We start from the raw sequence: 8,499 nt of genomic DNA, 5'->3' as shown, positions 1-8,499 counted from the left end.
GAGGGAGATGGAGAAAAGAGGAGAGGATAGAGTGGGAGAAGAGAAAAGAGAAGAGGGAGTCAGAGAAGAGAAAACAGGCGGAGAGGAGCGAGATGGAGATGAAGAAGAGAAGAGAAAAGAGGAAAAGAGGGAGATGGAGAAAAGAGAAGGAGAGGATAGAGTGAGGAAATGGAAAAAAGGAGAGGACAGAGTGGAAGAAGAGAAAAGAAGAGAAGAGTGAGTCAGAAAAGAGAAAAGAGAAGAGGATAGAGTCAGTGAAGAGAAAAGAGGAGGACAAGAGGGAGATGAAGAAGAGAAGAGAAAAGAGGTGAAACAGCAGAAGATTCAACAATTAAAGGTAGAGCATGAAAGGGTTCTGAAAGAGCAAATAGAACAGTTGGAGGAAAAGCATGAGAGAATGGCCAGAGAGAAAGCAGAAATCATTTAGCTCTTCCACACAACAACAAAAGAAAACTAGAAAATCTAATTCCATCTATAGAATACATTTTAACCAGCATTTTATGAGACATGTCATCAGCTGTTGCTGTGCTTTGAAAACATTGGTTATTATTATTATTAAGGGTGTGACGAGACAACCAGCTCACGAGACAAGTCACAAGATTGGGTTCACAAAATCCAGACCAGACTTTAACATTATTTTACAGAATTTTGTTATGCAGAATAAGAATTAAAAAAATTGTCCTTTATTCAATAAAAAGGCACAAAATGAAATCTGAGCACTGAAAGGTTTTGCCATGAACTCAAATGACTAGCTTCTCTCCTGGATAAATAACAGTTACACCGTTACTTATTCCATATGTACGGCGAAGAGAGAGTCTCTTCACTCAGAGAACCAAGGTTACAACATAACTAAGAGTTTTCTGGTAGTAGTTGAGACCAAATGTTTTGTACTTGAATTTGTCATTGTACAGTAGACCGAGAGAAATAAAGCTTACTTCACTAATATTTCACATTGATTATGTTGTAAAGCACAAATAAATAAAGACAACAGGTGAGTTTTGTGAAAACAGTTGCTCTTTTGTCCTCCTCTGCGTTGTATTAATTGCAGCCCTAAAGAAGGAGGTAAGCTCCTTTTGTATTGGTTTACGACCATTATAGGACGAACAGAACAACACATTTAACGTAAAGTTGGGTTTTGATGTCTGCTTCCCAACTCATTTTAACCCTCAGCAATTGAAAGGATCGTATACAAGCCAAAACCCATATTAAAAATATATATATATTTCAATCATTTAATAACCATAAAAGGAAGACACTTTTTTCGGGGTCGTTGAGCATTAAATCTAAACTGTTACAGCCAAGATTTATCCACTTGATGTCCATAATTTATCACGTTTTCCCTAATTTCTGCCGCTACCTCCGTGCTTTCTGTCATCTCCCATGATGCATTATGAGTTTGTGTACAGATGTAACGGCACACATTATGCCTCATTTTAAAAAGGACAGAGACAGAGAGTGGTCTGTGTTTGTGATTACTCATTGACCTGAAAATCAGCTGACTGTTCTCCCAACAGTGCATATCTGGTGGACATGCCAGTTAATGGCATGTCTTTACAATATTGATGCTTAAGTCCAAGTTGCTTAAATGTTCTTTAAGGCTGTCCTTGTGTGCAAACACACTTCAAATAGATAACTAAGACAGTACACTGTTTAGATTGTGAAACAAATTGTTGTATCAATAAATGTTCCAAAAAAGATTAACTGATTTCTTTGCACTGCTTTGACCATGTTTTGGTTCAATGTGAGACATGTTTGATTATAGGGTTAACCCTTTCATTTCATCGCTTTGTTTAGCATATTTGTATGGATAACTCTAGAATATGTGTTGCTTCCTGTTTTTTCAAATGCTTTGCATCTTACAAATAGCACACTTAATGAAGCACACAAGGCATCCGTACAGTATAGCATATAGAAAAATATGAAAACAAATCATAGTACAGCATGTTGAAAAAGTCACAGCATATTGGAAAAAGCCAAAATAAAGTAATAATTGTATATTTTAAGTATATAAAGTATATTATGACAGAAAAATCATAGTATTATATGTCAAAACCAAAAAGTCATAGTATATTAGGTCGAAAAAAATGATAAAAAGGTCATAGTAAAGTATGTTTTAAACATTTTTTTAATTAATATATAGTAGGTCAAAAACGTCATAAAAAGCTTCATAGAAATTGAAAAATAGTCATACGTTGGAAAATACCCATAGTATAGTATAGCACAGTATGTCAAGAAAGTCATAGTATAGTATGTGTGTCATCAAATGATAGATTAGACATTCGTATAATATGTCACAAAAAGTTAGATTTTATTTACATCATTCACACTTTCAAAATAAGAGAAAACAAAAAAATAGCGCCTGCAAATGTTTAGGCCCCCTGTAGAGTAAATACCTTGTACCCCCCCCTTGGAAACTCTTCTTGTAGCCAGCCAAGAAGCTTTCATTCTTGTTTGAGGTATTTTCGCCCATTCTTACTTCCAAAAGTCTTCCAGTTCTTTGAGATTTCTGCTCTTGTAAGGTCTATCCATAGATTTTACATTATGTTGAGGTCAAGAGATTGAGAAGGCCATGGCAAAACCTTCAGTTTACGCCTCTTGATGTAATCCCCCGTGGATTTTGAGGTGTGTTTAGGATCATTATCCATTTGTAGAAGCCATCCTCCCTTTAACTTCAGCTTTTTAACAGATGACATCAAGATAGCGTCCAAAATTTGCTAAAATTTTATTGAATCCATCTTTCCTTCTACTCGTGAAATGTTCCCTGTGCCACTGGCTGCAATACCCCCCCCCCATGCTTAACAGCTGGACAGAGGTTCTTTTCATTAAATTCTGTGCCCTTTCTTCTCCAAACGTACCTTTTCTCATTGCGGCGAAAAAGTTCTACTTTATCTTCATCAATCCACAGAACTTGTTCCCACAATGCATCAGGCTTGCCTGTATGTTCATTTACAAACTTCAAACGCTGATTTTTGTGGTGAAGTGGATTTCTTCTGATGACTCTTTCATGAAGACCATGTCTGTACGAGTATCTCTTTATAGTGGAATGGTGTAGCACACCTCCAGTGTCTCCAGGTCTTTCTGGTCGGACCGGGCATTGGGAGCGTCAACTACAGAGAGGAAAATAAGTATTTGACATCCTGCTATTTTGCAACTTCTCCCACTTAGAAATCATGGAGGGTCTGAAATTGTCATCGTAGGTGCATGTCCACTGTGAGAGACATAATCTAAAAAAAAATCCAAAAATCACAATGTATGATTTTTTAACTATTTATTTGTATGATACAACTGCAAATAAGTATTTGAACACCTGAGAACATCCATGTTAATATCTGGTACAGTAGCCTTTGTTTGCAGTTCCAGAGGTCAAACGTTTCCTGTAGTTCTTCACCAGGTTTGACACACTGCAGACGGGTTTTTGGCCCACTCTTCCACACAGATCTTCTCTAGATCAGTCAGGTTTCTGGGCTGATTTCTCACCTTTCTTAGGATCATTGAGACCCCCCGAGGTGAGATCCTGCATGGAGCCGAGGGAGTCCGAGGGAGATTAACAGTCATGTTTAGCTTCTTCCATTTTCTAATGATTGCTCCAACAGTGGACCTTTCTTCACCAAGCTGCTTGGACATGTCCCCGTAGTCCTGTCCAGCCTTGTGGAGGTGGACAATTTAGTCTCTAGTGTCTTTGGACAGCTCTTTGGTCTTGGCCATGTCAGTAGTGTGATTCTTACTGATTGTATGGGGTGGACAGGTGTCTTTATGCAGCTAACGACCTCAAACAGGTGCATCTAATTTAGGATAATAAATGGAGAGGAGGTGGCATTTTGAAGGCAGACTAACAGGTCTTTGAGGGTCAGAATTCGAGCTGATAGACAGGTGTTCAAATACTTATTTGCAGCTGTATCTTACAAATAAATAGTTAAAAAAAATCATACATTGTGATTTCTGGATTTCTGGGCAAACTGTTGCAGTCGCCATTTTTTTGTTTTCTGTTGTTTTGAAAGTGTAAATAATGGAAATAAAATCAAACTTTTTGTGACATAAAATACAAATGTCTAATCTGTCATTTGAGGCCTTTTGGAGACTTTTCCATCTTCTCTTACACATTTTTACCTGGGGGGCCCAAACTTTCGAACCCCACTGTACAAAGGAACTAAAATTTCTGTTTTTGAAGAATTTTACATTACAGGACTGTTCTAAGCAATACTCTCTCACTTATTAGGGTTGTTTATTTTAGATTTAATCAGTATTTGTGGCGATCTCAGTTGTGATGTAATGATCTAATGTTATACAACTGTCCGTTTGAATCTTTGTATTCAATAAAGTTTAACAAGAAAGAGGGTGGAGACCTGTTGGTCTACTACATTCTTCGTCACCGAGCTGCTTAAGAAGATCAGAACCATAGTCCAGAAGAACGGAGGAAGTCACTACACCAGTGAAATGTTCCAGAAGGCAGAAAGGGCAATCGAAGAGGAGAAACAACGCATCCTGAGAGAGGAAGAGGAGCAAATACGCAAAGAGAAAGAAGAACTGGAGAAGAAACTACGATCAGAATATGAAGAAAAGATCAAAAACATTACTGAGAAATTCCAGGCTGAAATTGAGGAAGAGAGAAGAGAGGGAAAAAGGGTAAAAGATGATATTACTTATTTGAAGAGGAAACGTGAGATGTGTGAATTTAACAGTACGATGGAGAAGCTTAAGTTAGACTTGGAAAGGAAAAGATGGATTTGGACTGGGAAGAGGGGGAGACAAGAAGGATGGAGGAGGAAGAGAGAAAAGAGGAGAGGCAATTAAACAATTAAACAATTAAAGGCAGAGCAAGAAAGAGTTCTGAAAGAGCAAATAAAACAGTTGGAGGAAAAGCATGAGAGAATGGCCAGAGAGAAAGCAGAAAAGAAAACCAAGTGTACAATTTCCTAAGAGGGCAGGCAGTGTAAACTATAAACTCTGTTCTGGACCCTGGTTGATCCAGACTAGCATTCCCCTGAATGTCTAATATTATCTAATGATGTGTACATATGTTGATGTAAACTGTAAGAAAGAAATCTGTAGAAAAACGGATAATGTCCTTCCAGAAAATTACCCGTTCATTTTCCTTTAAGTTTCCCGATGTTTCTGCTAATCCTAATACAGAACATTCTGTATATTGACTATATATTCTCTGTAACTATGATTGATGTTTCTAATTAAATCTGTAATGTCAAATGAAGCCTTAGTTTCCTAGATTGTATTTTTTTTTAACTCAAACAACGCTTTAATACAATGGCTAACATCACAAGACCAATAAGAGCTACATTAATTAACTAAACAGCTACAACCTGATCAAATAATCCTCCACTATATACACAAAATAACATGTTATTTCTTTCTCTTAATGAACATCTCATTACTCATTAACATGAGCTAAGTAGTGAGTTAAAAAGAGTGGGCGCAATAAAAGACAATTAGCATCTGCATCGTCATAGCAATGTGTTGATAGCATCGTTGTTTTCTTATTGTAGCTCGATATGTTGCTATCAGCTGGCACATGAGCACAATGACAGCTTGTCCAATATTGATCATGTGATGGAGACAGCAGCCATTTTGTGTAGAAAAACTTTGTTGTTGCTTGAATGTTGATGATTCAGTGCAAAAATTGACGAGAACACCTTAAAATGTCTCAAATCAATTCGATGTACCAATTTGACCCTAAAACAGCGTCATGTGATGTCATTACTCACATGTTTTTATCGGCTTTAAAGCCAGATTTCAACAGATTTATTCACATGAGTTCTTTTCCGAACTTCAGATAATTTGATTTAAAAATGGATGGAAATATATAGTCCCATACTCTTTATTGTGACTATAATTGCCACTGTTCATCACCACCATCAGACACCACCTTTTGTTTTGTGGTTTTTTTTTTGACCGAGGTCTCCAGTCTCTTTTTGTTTCTCCTTGGTTGTTTCTTTTGGGAATATTTTTTAAATGATTGAATAAAGATTGTTAGTTAATTGTTAACCTTGTTTCTGGCATCCTTTTATTATGTTGCATTCTCCAACCCAGCGTTTGCTTTATTTTAATGGCGGCCCGCCACGGTAAAACTTCTGCCGCCATGGTACACACAACAGGGTTTCCGCTACGTACAACGTGACTCCATCAGCTGTTTCTAAATATATTATAATATTATATAATATTGTTTATATTACTAGCCATCTGTATATATATATATATATATATATATATATATATATATATATATATATATATATATATATATATATATATATATATATATATTCAGAGTACATATTCACCTGTAAATCGTGTTCACAATACTAGTTATCTATATATTATATTCATAGGACAAATCTATCTGTAAAATTCTGTTTATAAAAGTATTCATTTCTATATTTATTCAGTACATATCAATCCTGCACTTACGAAACCAGTGTATATCCTGCTTTTACTGCTATTGCACTTCTGGTTAGACCCAAACTGCATTTCATTGCCTTGTACCTGTGTAATGACAATTAAGTTGAATCTAATCTAATCTAAAACGTCATAAAGTCGTAATTACACGACTCTATAGAGCCCTCTGCTCTACTAAACTCAGGCCAACTGTCATCAGCTTTCTCCCCCCGAGCAACTGGAACAGCGACAGGACGTCATCACTCGCAAAGTCATGACAACCAAGTAAACAACAGGGGGAGTACTACTTGTCACTCAATCTTAGACAAAGTGACAAACAACGACGAAAGTCGCAACATGAAATCTGCACTCAAGCGCGTCCCTTGAAATGTGACAGCTAACGTTTATTGGAAAATCGCGTTGTGGACACTAAATTTGATGAATTTACTGTTTATCAGACCCCAGATGAGACAAGAAGCTAATGTTAGCGACGCTGCGGTCACTCTGCCCCCCCGCTGCAGGAGACGCTGTATTCCTTCGACACGCTATATTAACGTTAGTTAGTGGGGATGCATACCGCTCCAAACCAATATGAAGAACGTAGCTAGTAATGCTCACTCAGCTTTTTTTTGTTAAACTGTGTAAAATGAGTGGTTTCAGGCAACCTTCCTAACGTACCGTCTAATTGCTGGACAGGTTCAGGTAACAAGCGCCCAAAATGGGTTTTCCTCAGTCATCCGTGTATTTGCAGCACTTTGCCAAACTGGATGCTTTGTCCATTAATAATTTACAGTCTATAGTTCAGCCACATTGATGTTGGCAAGAAACAAAAACTAAGTCTGTCCCACTGATGTCCACGGGGTGGCTGTCTTGTGCCATTCAGTTGTTTGATGAAAGAGAGATTTGAAAGAGAGAAAGACAGATTAGATTCTGCCTTCATCCTGTTTGTTCAGATTCTCTTTCTGAAATGACCTGAAAATGCTAGTATCATTTAAATCAAATCATCATAAATAGATGCTCTTAGGATAGAAGCTAAATATTATTAGTAAGCTTAAACAAAGTTACAGAAGTCATGTTCTTCCTCTTATTCTTTAAATGTCGTTACGACATTTCAGCTTTTTTATAGATCATTGTATATTTCTTAAATGTGTTTGCCTCATATAAATGTGCTTAGTAATAAATAGATTATAATAAATATATGTGTAATATAGAATACATAAATACTTTAAGTTGATTCCCCATGAAACAAATCAAAAGGTCCCAAATTGTCCCACTATATCATATACAGGTCATTTTGGAGAAATGTGTACACAACAATGCATTTGACATATTGATAGTTTGATACAGCCATGTGATAAATAAATTATCTATGAAACTCAAATCATAAGGTTTCTTTTTTAACCCTGGTGTTGTCTTCACCTTCGGGACCCTCTTGTGTCCCTCGGGTCAAACTGACCCGGGACTTTAAGGGTTTTAAAAACAATTCTGAAATAAGATTTGACTTTATAATCTATTAACAAATATTGTCTTTATCTCAATTTCCACCAGCCGAGAAAACATATGTTCAGGGAATGCATCAGTTTCTACTAGCACACTATTCAAAATGGAAGTGCGGTTAGTTTTTTGTCATCAGGTTATAGTGTCATAACCAGAATAATGTTCTGAATTGAGTCAGGAATACATGTTTATCACAGGAAATAAGGAAAGGACGCTGATTAAAAAATGTACTTGTACCATTTTTCTTCTTGTAAAAACTTGAAATGGGTTAATTTGACCTGAATACCAGACAAGGGTTAAACAGATTAATTCATGAAATTAAAATCTTTGTTTTTGAAGCATTTTAACATTACAAGACTGTTCTAAGCAATACTTTCTCACCTATTAGGGTTGTTTATTTTAGATTTAATCAGTATTTGTGGCAATCTCATTTTTATTGTAATGAACTAATGTTGTACAACTGCCTGTTTGACTCTTTGTATTCATTAAAGTTCAAGAACAAAAGAGGTGGAGACATGTTGTTCTGTTACATTCTAGCTTGTCACGGAGGTGGTGCAACAGGAAGTAGCTTCAGGGCGAGGTGTTGACGATCACTCAGGTAAAGACAGCACGGGT

General features: G+C 36.6%; 2 protein-coding genes across 2 annotated transcripts in view; both read left to right on the top strand.

The window, feature by feature from the left end:
* Nucleotides 1-8,499, top strand: part of LOC117950331 (sterile alpha motif domain-containing protein 9-like) — a 30,065-nt gene that overhangs the window by 11,921 nt on the left and 9,645 nt on the right. The gene's annotated exons all lie outside the window — the stretch shown is intronic.
* Nucleotides 7,324-8,499, top strand: part of LOC117950332 (asialoglycoprotein receptor 1-like) — a 19,124-nt gene continuing 17,948 nt past the window's right edge. The window contains exon 1 of the mRNA XM_034881271.1: nt 7,324-7,334. The gene's annotated coding sequence lies outside the window, so the exon portion shown is untranslated. The remainder of the gene's footprint in view (nt 7,335-8,499) is intronic.

The sequence above is a fragment of the Etheostoma cragini genome, chromosome 9 (genome assembly GCF_013103735.1).
Source record: "Etheostoma cragini isolate CJK2018 chromosome 9, CSU_Ecrag_1.0, whole genome shotgun sequence".
NCBI classification, from domain to species: domain Eukaryota; kingdom Metazoa; phylum Chordata; class Actinopteri; order Perciformes; family Percidae; genus Etheostoma; species Etheostoma cragini.
This window is presented reverse-complemented; position numbering and strand designations above follow the sequence as displayed.